The sequence below is a fragment of the Silene latifolia genome, chromosome 9, assembly GCF_048544455.1.
Source record: "Silene latifolia isolate original U9 population chromosome 9, ASM4854445v1, whole genome shotgun sequence".
Classification (NCBI taxonomy): Eukaryota; Viridiplantae; Streptophyta; class Magnoliopsida; order Caryophyllales; family Caryophyllaceae; genus Silene; species Silene latifolia.
Window position 1 is genome coordinate 56,948,728 of NC_133534.1, and position 16,790 is coordinate 56,965,517.

The 16,790-nt window shown below is 38.7% G+C and overlaps 1 non-coding gene across 1 annotated transcript; it reads left to right on the forward strand.

The window, feature by feature from the left end:
• The first annotated feature begins 3,680 nt into the window (after positions 1-3,680).
• LOC141603281 (small nucleolar RNA R71) lies at positions 3,681-3,787 on the forward strand. Its single transcript, XR_012525168.1, has one exon. It is a non-coding gene; the product is annotated as a small nucleolar RNA R71 (small nucleolar RNA).
• The last annotated feature ends 13,003 nt before the right edge of the window (positions 3,788-16,790 follow it).

A 16,790-nucleotide genomic window follows, 5' to 3' on the forward strand; every position in this document is an offset into this window, starting at 1 on the left:
TTTTTTTATTTTCTTCATTCTCATTTTTTTCTCATTTCAAATCTTCAATTTTTTCATTTTATTTTTTTTCTTCTTTTTCTATTTTTTTTTTAGCATTAAGACCAAGCTCACATGACTTCAAACAACAACACATATCCCAATGAGCACCCAAACACAATCCAACTAAGCTACTAGCTCAACAAGGGTAGGCAATTTCAATGATGTAGCTAAGGATAAATTTCGTGAAGGGGTCAAAAAGGCTAAAATATCATGTGAATGGCTCCAAAGTGCTATAACAAATGAATGCATGCTTACCAAGAGATGACAAGAGGACCATACTTGTGCGTTTTGATGAAACACACATTATAAGGAGACACCTACACTCACCTAATAGAGACCGGATATGGATGCATTGGTCAAAAAGAGGCTCTACCTTACCATTTTGTAGCTTGCCACAAAACAAGATCAAGCCTATTCGGTTCATCCTCCATCTCCCACCTACTATGTCAAGACATACCCATGTAGCTAATATCCCAACATGAAAGAATAAATCATTAGCAACAAGCCATTATTAGGATAAGCAAAGAGGAAAGTAGGCTACAAGCAAGCACAAAGCAAAAATTTCTCTCAAAAATTTTCAAATTTTCTACACTACATGCAAACTACACTATATGCAAATGCAATAACTCCCCCCAAGCTAAACATCACATTGTCCTCAATGTGCCAACAATTCAAATTACCCAATCAAACCATAAAAATGGCTCAAAGCACAAAACAAGAAGGACTAGAGGTTATGTTTAATGGGTAGCAAGATCTAAACTAAAATGCAAAGCAATGAAAAACTTACTCAACTTGCTAGCCTTCCCCCCAAGCTAGCATGAATTCGGGGGATGATGTTTCCTTGTTATTAAGGTGAAGAGAATGAGAAGATATGATAGAAGGAAAGAGGAGAGGTACCATCGGGTTTGGGTATGACAGAATGAATTATATCCCTTTTTTTTAACTTTCCCGTATAAAGCAAAGGCCAAGAAAACACAGAACCACGACCCTGATCGGGGCTGGCAACCTCGATCGGGGTTAACTGCCTCTTCGAGTTTTGACTCTTTTCCGCGTATGATTCAATTTCCTTCTCTTTAGTGAATAAATGCGAAGAAACGAGAGAGAAAGGAGGAAATGAGTACCGTCGGGTATGCTTGAATGATAGAAAGAAATCTATCTCTTTTTTTTTACCCGTATAAAACAAAGGCCTGGAAGTCACAGAACCACGACCCCGATCGGGGTTGGCAACCCCGATCGGGGTTGACCTCCTCTTTGGTTTTGACTCTTTTCCGCATTTGATTTTAATTCCTTCTCGTTTCTCAAAAACCACGTCCTCGAACGGGGATCTTGCATGGGGCTGCGTTCCAGATTCTCTTCCAATTCTTCTTCCTTCATTTTCACCTAAAAATCACAAAAAGAAACATCGTCAAGTCGAGTATTTTATTTCTAAACTACGAAAAACAATAAATTGCAGAAAATTAAAAACAAAAACAAATAAAAGCAATAAAAAAGCTTGGGTTGCCTCCCAAGAAGTACTGGTTTAACGTCCCGCACGACGAAAGAAGCCATTTGATTCAAGTTTTGTTATTGAGCTTGCCACCAACCAAGCTCTATTTCATAGCTATCTTTGCATTCTTCAACCATTTGAAATTCTTCAAATAAAATTTCCCTTTCTTCTTGGCACTCTTAGCAATATTGCCCTTAGCATCGTCACCTACAAAGCAAACAACACCCATATCGTCCTCCAACGGATCCATCAGTAAGGATTCAAGCGTAGTAGAGGCATAAGAAGAGTCCACAGTGCTAAATAAATAACAAGACTCTTGTAACATTGGGCTTCTAATGGTGTTGTTTTTGCTAAAGGAGACCCGGTCATCACCCACTTCCAACATCAACCTCCCATTTTTCACATCAATTAACGCACCCGCGGTGCGTAAAAATGGCCTACCCAATATAATTGGGGTTTGTGAGTCCTCGGCCATATCAAGGATGAGGAAGTCAACGGGTATGAAAAACTTACCAACTTTGACGGGCACATCTTCTAAGACACCAAGGGTCGCTTTAAAGAACGGTCCGCCAATTGCAATGTTGTACTTGTGCATTTTAAAGCATCTATGTTAAGTTTTTCACAAAGAGAATAGGGCATGACACTCACACTAGCACCTAGGTCGCAAAGGGCCTTATCAATGGTATATGTGCCTATAGTGTAAGGAATAGAATAGCTACCGGGGTCCTTAAGTTTTGGGGGAGACTTATTTTGTAAGAGTGCACTAGACTCCTCGGTGAAAGCAATGGTCTCAACCTCATTGAAGGATCGCTTCTTTGAGAGAATCTCCTTCATAAACTTTGCATAAGAAGGGACTTGGGTAAGCAATTCCATAAACGGGATGGTGACTTGTAAATTCTTAAACATTTCCATAAACTTACCTAGCTTACCTTCTTCCTTGTGCTTTGCTAGGCGAAGGGGAAATGGCATTTGAACAACTTCTTTTGGAGGAGCATCCTCCACTTCTTCCACTTTCTCATTCTCATTGGGAGCATCCACCTTCTTTGAAACAACATCACTCTCCTTAGCATTGGGATACACTTCTTCAACAATTACCTCATCACTTTTGTCGGGCATAGGGTGCTCAACAACTTTGGCATCAAGCTTGCTCTTCCTTTTTAGCATCAACAATCGATGGGGAAATGGTACACGATCCCTAACAAGAGGCTCATCACTAGCCTTCTTTTGGTCATCTCCCCCAAGCTTGGCCTTTTTAACAACCACTTCTTCATCCAAAGTCATGGATGGCCCATCGTAGCTAGTACCACTTCTCAAGGAGATAGAATCGACGGTCTCATGTGGTTGCTCACCTTGGGGAGATAGTTGACCGTTCTTCCTTTGAGAATTTGAAGCGGCTAATTGAGCCACTTGTTGTTCCAACATCTTGACCGCGGCACTATGAGCTTGATCATTCTTTTGAATTTGAGCCAATAATTCCTTTTGCATTTGGACTATTATGGCCTCGAGCTTACCAACTCCTTGATTGTTTTGTTGGCCATTTTGTGGTGGATTTTGTTGGTAATTGTTTTGTGGGGCCCTTTGTTGATTTTGATAACCCAGTGGAGGGATATACTTTTGTTGTTGAGGGACATAGGCATTTTGTTGTGGTGGGGGTTGAGGGTTAAGCACATTGTTGCTAGTGTAAGACAAGTTCGGATGAAATTTTGAATTCGGGTTATAAGTGTTGGAAAATGTACCCGGTGGATATGAACTTTGCCTAAGAGCTTGAAAAGGATTTACCTCTTCAATAGGAGCTCGACAATGAGCGGCATAATGACCCGCACCTCCAAAACCATCACAAACAATGATTTGACTCGTTGAAGACACGGGATTGAGTTGTTGAAGGGAATCTTTAGCATCTCTTTCCGCCAATTGTTGTTAAAGCAAGGCAATTTGAGCTAGAAAAATGGAGTTGTTGGAGGATTCTTCTTTACCTTTGGAAGGCACAACTCGGGAATTAACATATTGTGCATCATGGACCGCCATAGATTCGATCATGGCATGAGCAAGGTCGGTGTCAATTTGATCAAACCGCCCATTGTTGGCGGAATCAAGAATCCTTCGAGACTCGGCTCAACATCCATTGTAGAATGTTATTGCTAGAAACCAATCATCTAGCCCATGATGTGGGCATTGTCTTTGAAGCTCTTTGTACCTCTCCCAAGCCTCATATAAGCTCTCAAGAGCTTGTTGACGGAATCCGGTAATTTGGCTCCTCAAAGTTTGAGTTTTCTCCGGTGGAAAAAACTTTTGATTGAAGGCTAGAGCCAAAGTCTCCAAATTGGTGATTCCCATGGCGGTGAGGTCAAGGCTATTGATCCAAAGCTTGGCCTTGTCCTTCAAAGAGAAAGGGAAAAGTATTTCCCTTATTTGGGCTTGAGTGACGTCCGTTTGACGGATCATGGAGCAATAGTCGCAAAAGTTTTGCACATGCAAATTGGGATCCTCCAAAGGACTTCCCCCAAATTGCTTCCTCTCCACAAGGCTAATGAAAGCCGGTTTGATCTCGAAGTGCGCCCGCGGTGATTTGAGTGGTTGTGATTCTGGCCGGAAGCATGGCCGCGGTGGGCTTTGAGTGATCGGAAAGTTTCACCATCTTTTTCGTAGTAGATGGTGATGGTGGTGGAGATGATGAACTTGAAACCTCCTCCTCTTCAAGGGCTTCTAGATCGTCTAAGTAAGATTTTCTAGCACTTTCGGCTTGCACGGGAGAAGAGGCTTCTTTCACTTCCTTCCAAAACCGTCGTCTTCTCCTAAAGGTTCTCTCGGGATCGGAATCCGGTGAAAGCAATTCTCCCTTGCCTGAGGACCTGGGCATAAGACAACAATTTCTAGAGAAGTGATAAGTAACGGTCTCAAGGAACAAGTGTTCCCCAAGACAAAGGAAAACAAGATAAAAATCGACAATTCAAAAAGCAATAAAACCGTTTCCCCGGCAACGGCGCCAAAATTTGATAGGTTTATCGCGTACCTATGCAAAGATAATTTCCCTAGACACAAATTAATGTAGTAATAGGGGTCGAACACATGGAAACGGGAATTACGTCGTGAATTGCTATGGGTAGATTTTTATCAAGGTCGATTACGATTTGGGTTTGGTTTGTTTGGTTGATGATTAATAGAAAAAAAAAATGTAAATAATATGATAAAAGATAGTCTAAAGGGTTCGGTTCACTCATGCAAAGGTAAACATATGAACATGATAAACTTGATACTAATAATTTTGTCAATTGCTTAGGCTTAAAGATACCCACCTTACGACATTAGTATCAACCATAGACCGGGTCCTAGAAAAACTCTCGTCCATGACTAGGTCGTCCTACCACACATGCTTAGTCTAATTCAATTCTGTGCCTCTCGACTTTAGAACGAATGAAAAAATTTAATCTACGGCTACGGCCGATAATCAAAGATTAAGCGTAACAAAGCAAACATGTGATGGAAACAATTGAACAATATTATTATGAACTTATTTAATCATGTTATAAATTTGATTTTGCATGGCTCCCCTAGCCTTTAGACTAGGAAATTTAGCTACTCATACTAAAATGTAAATTGCAAATTAAATTATAAGAAATATTAAGCATGGTTATATGATTTATATTAATTAGATGATATAACATGTGAAAAGAACGATGCTAATGTAAAATGAGATACTTTATTATAATAACTATGTGATAATTAAAACAATAATGTAAATTGTAAACTTGGAATTAGAAATACCTTATAAAAGAAAACTTATATGGAAGAACAATTAACCAAAAGCTTGAATATCAAATGCTTGAACAATAGTTTGTAGTACAAAATGTTGAAAGATTAACTATGGAATGCTTAACAACTTATAAATTAAAATGAAAACTAATGAGAGAAAATATAATGCTTGAGGCTTATTGTAAGTAAACTTGGACGTAAAATTGGATGCCTAAGCCTTGGGATACCTCTCCTATTTATAGGAGAGGAAGAAGAAACGTAAACAATCAAGATGCATGCGGCCCCGATCGGGGTTAGGCGGCCCCGATCGGGGTCGTGTGTTTCCGGGTATTTTCCACTTAATTCCTCACTTAATTGTTGAGGAATCCAAAAAGCGTGATTAATGACCCTTAATGCACCCGGGTAAATGCTTCATCTATCATCTTTAGAGCTCCCAAAAAGTATCCTAAGCATGTTGGAATCTTATGTTTTTCCACCTTAACTTGGACTTGAACATTGGGCTTTGACTTTTGCATTAGGCTTCAATTGTAATTCTCACTTCAATCCAACAAATCTTCATGCAAACACCCATTCAAACACTTCCATGCTAGTCCAATATTAGGTCTTGTTTAGCTTAGTGGACTTAGTGTACAAAATGATAGGAAAAAGCCTCTAAATGCTTAGATTCCTAAAAAAACATGTTAAGACAAGCAAATACACTAGAACAACAAATATTAGCTTATAACACTATGATAAGTGCTAAATAACAAATAAAATGGAGCTAATATAGGGGATGAAAGTATATAAAATATGCACTTATCAAAATGCTTGAAGAGGTCTCGGGGACGGTGCATGGTCCTCGGGATCTCGAAAGTGTCGGCGCGAAACGGGTTAAAATTCGCGTCTAGACGCGGCGATTATAACGGCGTAAAAAGGTGATTTGAAATGGTTGTGAAAAACCGAGTTTGAAAATCGTCATTACGACGACCTAAAAAGGCGTGTTGAAATGGTTGTAAAAAACCGGGTTTGAAAATCGTCATTACGACGGCCTAGAAAGGCGTTTTGAAATGGTTATAAAAACGGGTTTGAAAATCGTCATTACGACGGCCTAGAGAGGCGTGTTGAAATGGTTATAAAAACCGGGTTTGAAAATCGTCATTACGACGGCCTAGAAAGGCGTGTAACGGTCGGCGAAAGACCGAGGTTTGAAACGGCCATTATAACGGTGCAAAAGGGTGATTTTGAAAGTTTTGAAAATGACACGGAAAGACTTATGATCAAGTAGCACATAAACACTCACAGTTCATTATATTATGCATTATGCTGACACGGGTTTGGGCTTAAGAGGGTGGGTTACACATCAAGCAATCAAACCTCGATTTGCGAGAGGGATACCAATCCAAACAAAATGTGTAAGGAGGGTGCCCTAGCCTCGTGCTCGAAAGTGATGAAAGCTCTTTGACGAAACAGAAATGTGTAACGTCAATGGTATGCTTGATTCAATCGGGATTCGAAACGCGGGATGAGAAAACTCACGCCGACGAGACGAGCCAATTGGTCGAAAAGGGTTAGGTTGTGGGCCCGGACAAGGAACCCGACCATGACCGTAATATCATGTAATGCATTCCAACCAAGACCTCGTTCGTGTCTCGCCATCTAGGGATCACAAAGACGTAAGTGTCCTAGTTCTCCCCAGCAGAGTCGTCAATCGGTGGACATGGGCCACGTCTCGGTCTGTGGGTTTGGGCCACCTACCGATCCGTAGTCACGGGCCACCTGCAAGCCAAGCCAATCTGTGGACATACAGCGGTCAATTGAAAGCCACGCTCGACGGCGTAAAAATGCTTTCGACCGGATCGTTTTAGATAGGTCGGTTTCGTCTCGGTAAGGGTCTCGAAATGACTAGAGATGTTCGGAGTCGCCACCAAGCATTTGTGGGATGCTTGGAACCCGTTCGAAATCCACTTTATACCTCGGTCAAATCGAAGCACAAAGCAGCGTTTGACATAGGTACTAAAGATAAGGAAATCGTCCCTCTTTAGCATCCTATCTTTAGATTGACTCTCGTACGCCCTGGATAAGGTCGTCCACTATCCAAAGTTTCTGAGTAAGAGGTGAAGGTATGTATTGAGAAGCCCTTTAATCAGACACCCAATGCCGCCCGCGGTAGCGGCCTCTACTGATCGATCTTGGTTGGTTGAGTGCAAAAGTTGATAAAACGGTTTAAATGGATGAATGCGCATCCAATAATTTAAACCTAACATGTGAGAGCTTTCTAAGTCGGTTAATTTAATCCAAGTATCAAGTATAAGATGTCGAGTTGGATTAATGATTGATTTGCATGCAAGACGGAAATTAAGCATCAATTTACCAAATTAGGTTTTTTTTTGGTGTAATATGAGTTTATTATATATCATATCAAAAAAGATAATTACATGAGGTTTTAGGATCGAGTCCTATTACAAGCATATCAAATCAAAACCACATTTTGCAGCCAAAGGAGATCAGACTGATCAACAACAGCCCTACATTTCTGTTTAACCCTCCTCTTAATATCATACTCTATACGAACAGCAACAACTTCAGGTCTTAGCAGCCAGTCATTGATCTTGGCATTGTTTCTTTGAAACCAGATGAAGTAATGGTAAGCATTGAACACGGCAACCTTAATCTTCCACTGCATAGAATTCCTGTTATCTGCACTCAATCAGTTTACAGTTGGAAATGTGCCTCCAAACCAGTGTAACAGACAGCTCTGAACTCTGACAGAATACACACAGCTTGTAAACAGATGCTCCACTATTTCAGGTTGTCTCTGGCACAGTACACACCAATCATCTGCACAGCAGCCAAACCTGAACAATTTACTCTTCACATTCATTCCTTCATGCATTCTAAGCCAAATAGTCAAAGAGTGTTTAGGGATGTTCCAATTATTCCACACAATAGCAGTCCAGTTCAGGGTAGGTTAATCAGGAGCAAGCCAAGCATACCCACCCTTGATAGAGTAACCTTTAGGGCTCATGGTCCAGTTGCTGTCATGAAATCCATCTTTGAGCTTTTCTTTTCCTTTACAGATATTTTTTCAAACCCAGGTTGCATCAGTAGGAGGAGAATAGCTATGCCAGTCTTGATTTTTAATATACACATCATTGACCCACTTAATCCAAAGCCTATCAGCTTTGCAGTAGATCCAATTAACCAGCTTACCCACAGTGGCAATATTCCAGACATCAGCTTTCTTAATCCCCAAACCTCCCTCCTTTTTAGGCAAGGTAACCTTGTCCCAGGCTACAAGAGGGACTCTGTGATAATCAGGGGACCATCCCATAGAAAGTTTCTGCAAATGGCCATAATATGGTTAATTATGCTTTTAGGGATAATGAACATTTGAGCCCAATAATTCTACAGAGTGTTGAGAACAGCATTGATGAGAGTCACCCTGCAGCATAGGAAAGTTTCTTGGCTCCCAGGCCTCTAATCCTAGCCACCATCTTTTCAGTTAAGGCAGAACATTCCTGTTTGGTGAGCCTACCTGCTTTAATAGGCACTCCCAGGTACCTGAAGGGCATGGTGCCTTCCCTGAATCCTGTTACTTGTTTAATACCCTCTCTAATGTCCTCAGAAACACCATTAAAGAAAATTTCAGACTTGGCATTGTTCACGGCTAAACCAGATGCCTTAGAAAATGAGGGGAAAGCTCTCATGAGAAGCCATATGGATTGGGGATTACCCTTGCAGAAAAGTAGCAAATCATCAGCAAACATGAGATGTGTGAGCTTCAAATTCTTAAAAAGGGGGTGATATTAGAAAGGCCATCTATCTGTATCAAATTTAATCAGTCTTGTTAAGTACTCCATGCATATAGTAAAAAGAAGAGGAGAAATAGGGTCTCCCTGCCTCAGTCCCCTTTGTCCTTTAAAATAACCAAATTAGGTTTACGGTGCATAACGCGATCCATTTGTCTTAGTAAGGCATTTTGCAAATGTGATTTTAAATAAGCAAATAGTCATCTGATCTGTCCTATATCCAGGCTAACCGGAGTCGGGATCGTCCTAGACTATTGCTGGAAAGGGAATAGGCCCTATACCAGACGGCTACATGAGGCGCGAGCCAGCCGGCGGTACAAGGGGCCTCTCCCTGGTTTTCGAAATGAGAATTGAAAGGTCTGTTTTAGGCGCAGGCCACCCTACGGTTATATGCCGTATTCTGACCATTTAGAAAACGATGTAAAATGTGTGGAGAAATGGGTGTTTGAACCCGGCTTGGTTTGAAATGGTCGTTTAGACCGCATTTGTTGATTTGAGAAACGAGACTCGAATAATCATCATTGTTTTGATGATATTCGGTGTCAGGTTCGACTTAACAAGCTTGACATGAATAGTTTTGAGAATAATTATGAACTAATTGTTTTAAGTTCATTTGAATATAATTAGTCGATACTCATCATCGTATCCGGGTTCAAATCCGGCATGGTATGTAGAACCAAGGATGACTTTGTGTTGGTGACTAATATGTTTATTTTGAAAATGTAAAGAAATGATGAAAGGCTTTAAAATACTTCCCAAAAATGAAATAAAAGGCTTTAAAATACCTTTTAAATGTTATTAACCAAATATTATCACCGAAACACGGATTTAACCGTCATGGTATATGGAACCAAGGGTGAAAAATGTTTTATGGTTAAAACAAGTAAAATAAAATAAAAAAGGGTTTGAAAATATTTGAAATGGTAAAAACCGATTACAAATATGAAAATGAATTAAAGGGGAAAGACGAGAACAAACACGGTTGATCTCTGACCTGAACACCCCATTTAGGCGCGGGCAAGCCTGCAACCTAAGGGGCTTCTGTCTCAGGCCAAAAATCAGTTTTGGCTCGTTTATCCCATGTTTTGGTTCATGTTATGCACGTTTTAGCATGTTATAGTCATGAAACAAATGAAAACATGATAAAAAGAGGATTTTTACACCCTCATACTTACATGTTTGGTTATGGCGAGTGACCGACGTAAGTGTAACAACTTGTTTGATCGGAAAAAACTCGGTTTAAAACCGTTTTGGTAAGTAAAAAGAGTGTTTTAAGATTAGTGACGGTGTAGTGGTCGAAGTGGTCGGTCAAGTGATTTAATGCACGATGACGGTACCAAACAATGTGTAAGGCTTGTATTTACGATCGGTAGGTCGTAAATACGCGTCGGATTGTGACTTAAAAAGTCGAGTCGAGAATTTTAAGGGAGAAAAGAGGAGGCGGACACTCGCGTAAATCTCAAAATGGGGGTATTTGAGGGGTATTTATAGGAAAATGAGTGGTTGTGTGAGTTTTGAGCGACGTGGCCACCTGGGCTGCTCAAAGAGGCGCGAGCCACGTCGCGGGTCTTCGAGGTGTCTTGTCGCTTTCACACAAATGCAATCATGATTTGTTCTATCCTAGGTTTTGTAGTCACATGTTTGGTACTTGACCATTCATGAATCCGGGAAAACTTAAGGTAGAAGGTTTGAAATGTTTTGTTTTTGGTGGTTGACTCGGTTTGACTAGTTGTTGGAGTCGGGATTTGAATTTTTGAGTCGGTTTTTGGTTCGGTGTCGGTTTTGACTCTAGTTAGTGTCATTGCGACCCCGTCGTCGTGCATTAAACACTCCAGGTATTTTTGAAATGTTTTGAAATGTTTTATTTTCGAAATCGTTTTAAGTTTTCCGACGTGAAGTTGTACACAAACTGTCGATCAAACGCCGCGATTCCAAAACATGTTATAGTCCGATAATCATCGGGTGTTTGTTGGAGTCTCAGCAGATACTGGGTATCTACAGATTCATTTTTCCTTCTGGCTCTAATTAACCTAGTCAAAATCTCTCCAACAGAGGAGAGTTGGAGGGAAAACTCCCTTACTCCATCCCCTCCCCTTCCTTTCGTTTTCCTCTGATTTTACTATCCAAACACGTCCTTAGGAAGAAATGGAGGGATCCAATTTCCCTCATTTTCAAATCACCCATCTCTATTTTTTTAATCGAACAAGCAAAGACTTTCTCATCCCTTCAAATTCCTCCCCTCTTATTTCCTCCAAATCCCCCAATTTAAACACATCCTAAAAAATAGACTTGTTATTCGTTATATGCGTCATGGACGTGAGTTGATCGTCATCGAATGAGTTGATAAACAATGTCTTAACTTTTTCTTCACAAATCAATCTTATTCAACAAACTTAGTCTAAAATTACTGAGCTTTGTCCTAAACCTAAGAGACAACATATAGTCCTACATAAGCCTATATTATTGATAAGTTAGCTTCACCTCGTTTCATTAATTGTTTTAGTTCTGAACACTAATTAGTTACGTACATAAAAAAAATCCCGAGTGTATCATGTATGCATGGTAGGCGCAAGCAAGTCAATCACCGAAGGCAGACGTTAACTTCTAGTTCTTTAAGCATATGCAAATCTCTCTTTTATTATTGCAAATTGGAAGAACAAAATCTTCGTTCTTTAGGGCCTCAATTTTTGTGTTGACGTAAGCATTAGCTTTAGGGAACTTTTTTTGGATGTAAAAGTTTAGTTTAGGTCCATGGCAGATACCTTTTTTGAGAACTTAAACTGTACAAATCACCTACCAACAAGACAATATTTTAACTCAATGAAAATCGAACTCCTAACTTCAAGGTCATAATAGACTTTTTATCATTAGGGTCGACCATTATTGAATCTGCTTTAGGGAATCTAATTATTGCCATTGCATGTCAACTGAACTTTCCAACTCTTTGCCTTTCATATCTTCAATTAGTTAGATATTCAGATCACGAAGAGTTAAGATTCCAAATGTGTGTATCTATATATACTTAAAATAATAAGTGTTTAAAATACATAATGTGTATCTTTCTAGCTAATTCATTGTCTTGTCTTATGACCTCAAATAACATCACAGTATCATGCATAGAAGTTGGTCTGAGGTTGTATGGTGAAGCTCAATGAGTCAATGACATCACAATATCTTTCATTAAACTTGAACAAAACTTGTTGATATAAGTGTTTTTTTGTCATACACAACTTTTAAAAAACTTTTTTTTTTCAAACACCGCCTTTAAAAAAAAGGTTTGTAAAATACAACCTTTAATAAATATTTTTTTTGTAAAACACGACATTTTGACAAGAGTTTAACCACTTGCAATAAGGTGACTTTAAGTCGATATTTGAGGTAGCAAACGAGGTCGATTTGAGGTGTTATTAGACTTTTTGGAAAGATGGTAGTACAAGCTTTCCAGGGTTTACCAATACGGTGATGATGGGTGGCTTTATGTGAGGTTTATTGGTGTGTAAAGTAAGGCTGGTCAAGAAGTGAATTGGAGGTAAAAACAAATCAGAAAAACACCAATTCAATCCTTGACCAGCCTTACTTCACATACCAATAGACCCCACATAAGGCCACCATCACCGCCGTATTGATAATGCCTAGAAAGCTTATACTCCCACCTTTCCAACGAGTCTAAATAAAAACACCTCAAACTGACCTCGTTTGCTATCCCAAACATCGACTGAAAGTCACCCCATTGCAAGTGTTCAAACTCTAGCCAAAATATCGTGTTTAACAAAAAAAATTTATTTTTTTATTTTTTTATTTTTTTTTTTTGCAGCCGTAAAAAAAGGTTCCTTATACAAAGCACACCACCTGCATCTCTAAGTCAGGTACAAACACTACATTATTATTACAAAAACTTAAACTAGGGGCGGGGGTTCTTAACACACGGGGTTTCTTCAAGGAGTCACTAGAGTAGTACGTTGGGGATGCCATATCTTTCCTTTTTTTCACCATTTGAGCCTTCTGAGAGTACCTGCAACAAGACACACTTACGCCACGAGGACATAGAAATTTATGGGTGAGAGATCTGCTTTTGGAGAAAGTAGATAAAATGTGTCTTGGAGATTTGTCCCTTTGGCTATGATTCTTCTTGGAAATGGTCATTCTCGGGTACCTGCAAAGCATAGGTGTATAAAGGGCACATGATGGTTTCTCAAACGAGTAAATCTTACACTTCTTAGGACGAGCTGAAAAAATGAAAGGTTGATGGTCATTAGAATCCTTCTCCACCGAAGAGCAAATAAAAGTAGGCTTATCATGCACCAGAGAGACACAGACTCTTGAATCATTATCAACACCCCTAATGTTATCATGAGGGGTATGAGTACCCGGAGGAGAAAAATTGTCACAAATTGAAGATGCACTTGAAGTCACGGCCTCGGTAGAGGATGCGTTCAAACTTCCGCTAGGAAAGACAGATTTCACATTTATAAAATCAGAAGCAGTCATGTCTTTCATTGCCCCCATCATCTTAGATTTCCACTTTTTAGGTCTTCTCCTCCTCCTCTTCTTCTTCTTCTTACATCGTTCTCTTATATTGTCTATCTCCTCAATAACCTTGCTCTTAAGGATCCGAATTGTTAAGGTTAACAAATCACATTTACGGTAAAAGCTCACCTGTTTACCATCCAGCAACTTTTTATAAGATTGTGAGGGGATTCTTAGACGGGAATTACCACCTCCCTTTTTGGAGAACTCAAGAACTGACTTCTTAGCACAAATATTTTGAGCCTCCGTCACCTCCATATTCACATTCTCACTTTCCTTAATACTCGCATCACTATGATCTTCCATCATCTCCGTGATCACGCTTTCACTATCTTTTATACCCACGTCCGATGCCAAGATATGAACAGGCTTCATCATAACACGCTGCGGCTATATCAAAGTCATTTTTTCTAAAAAAAACCATTTCCCTAATCTTTAAGCTCCCTCACCTCATCTAAGGCTAACCGAGCTGACCCATGCATTTTCATAAAATAGCCTAACATCTTATCCCTATCATTCTCCATAAACTCATCGCTAACATGGGCACAAGCAAAAGCTTCAAGAAATTTATGGTGACCGGTAGAAAAAGACATAATTATAACACTAAGGAAGCAGATACAAGTACACCTCAAACCCGATTTTAAACATAAATCAGTGAAAAGAGAACAATAGTCTCTCACCACTTACCCCAAACCCCAGCACAAATCACAATTGAAAAACAGTACCACAACCAACTAATCACAAGACGAAGAAAGCCAAACTCAGAAAACGAGAGCAAACCCCCAACACTGAACAAACACCCGGGACAACCAGATTTTAATTGAAAAAATTAACCCAGAAAACAAAGCGGACAGACGAATTAACCACACAAAAGAAAATCGATCGGAGAAGATGGTGATAAACTCAGCCACGGATTTACCAACCACAGCAAGAAACGATCAATCAAAAGCGCGAAAAAACAAAATCAAACCTGACCTTTAAGAAATAAATCGGATCAAAGACGGAAAAGCTCACCGGATAACTAGAAACACGATTAGAAAGAGTTAGAGGTTTAAAGGAGCCTCGCCGGCGACCTAAAAGGCGACCGGAGTAGTCGTCGGCGAGGATGTGATTGATTTTCGGGGTTTTTTAATTTTGGGTTTTTTTTGCCTTTTTCTCTCTCTGTAGTATTATTATATAGTTGTAAATTGTCCCTCTCTCTGAACAAATATTTAAAGGTTGTGTTTTACAAACTTTTTTTTAAAGGTGGTGTTTGGAAAAAAAAGTTTTTTAAAGATTGTGTTTCACAAAAAAACCCTTGATATAACTACTATACCATGCAGGCTATACGCAAATGGAGGAGAGAAAGTTCACTCTATAAGTTTTAAGAGCTTCCACACTAAACTCTTTAGGGTGTGTTTGATTGAGGGATTTGGAGGGAGAGGGAGGGGAGAGAATTGGAAGGATGAAAAATTCATTGTTTGGTTAGCAAAATGAAGGTAAATGGATTTGGAGGGGAGGGAAAATTGATCCCTCCATTTCCCTCCAACCAACGCAAATTATTTTCTCACCAACATAGACAATATTTGTAGGGAAAATCACCTCCTCCATTCTTCCTCCTCTTCATTTCCCTTCCCTCCTTCTGCCTCCCCTCCCTTTCCCTCTTTTTTTCCTATCCAAACACACCCTTAGTCTTATGAAGTGATAGACGCTCTCCTCATTTATTAATGTAGGATACTTATTACATGTGAGAATATATGAGTTACTTTCATACCAAATGTAGAAAAGAGTTACATATTCCTACCTATTATTCTCCTATTTATTTTAGAATCGCTCGAAAAAAATCTCTTTGATAAATATATGTAGATTTATTTTCTTCTTTACTTTCAATCTAAGCATGCCCTTAATTTAACCGTAGGTTAATGTTTATGACAAATTTAAGCCTTAATAAAAGAAAAAAAAATGAATGTTACATTTCCAATATTGTTTCTTCATCGTTATTAGTTGTAAAAAGTCGTGAAAACAACTTATGAAATAACATTCGAGTATAAGGAGATTAAAATATTTTACCTCCTATTTTTTTCACAAATACTATTATACAACTGGTTGTACAAGAGCATTGTACAACCATAATCAATTTTGCTGAGCTTATGTGTATTTTTTTCGAGCTCTTATAATTTTTTATTTAGTTTTTAGTTTTTTGATGTCAAAAATTAAAAATTAATTGAGCTCTTATATATTATTTTGGAGTTTCATTATAATTTTTTAAGTTCAATATTTTTATAATGGAGCTCGGATTCTTTTAAACAAAGCTCATAATCTATAAGCCTAAGCTCAAGTAAATAATTCTAAAGCTCGAGTTATTTTCTATACAACAATTACAACTGATTGTATAGTCTATTTACTGTATTTTCTTTACGTAGACACACTCATTGTTTCGAAGAATAATAGACCGATTTGAGGTTATATTGATTTGATTTGATTTGATTTGATTTGATTATTAACTATTGCAGTTTCACTATAGGGAGTAATTTTTATTTATAAAGGCGTATACGACAATAAAATGATGATAGATATACAATTATACACGTTACCTAACACAATATAGTTGTCATTAAACATGTATATTGACTAACACAAATTCTCATTATAAACGGACACTATCCGTCTATACGTATAGACGGATACCATTTTCCCTTACAAAATACCCATTTGTCATAAAGTGGGAAGTCATGTGGGGTGCCCCACCTTGTCCCCCCTACCCATTTTATTAAAGGTCTTTACCCGTCTATTCGCCCCACCCGTCTATACCAAGACCTATTGATTGACTAATTGCTGAATTGCTTAATTCTACTTCCACCAACATAGAAAAGACTAATTTCTATGAATTTCTATTGACTTAAACATTAAGTAAATCCTCTCTCCGACTGGTTGATTGTTATTTATTTCCATTTTAAAATGTATTAATTAAGTATTATCTATTTTTATATTTGGTAAATTTTAGTTAAGTGATCAATTGGATACTTGAAATAAACGGTTGGTATGTGATAGAGGTACCTATTTTATAATTAATTTTCACCACTTTTTCTAACGTCTTTAATCTTTGCGTAAAAAGTAGTCTCTCCATACCAGATCAATGATAACACTTACCTAATATGGTCGTACCACAACAATGGTAACATACTATAAATGGGCTGTTTTTTTTTCCAATAATACCCTTC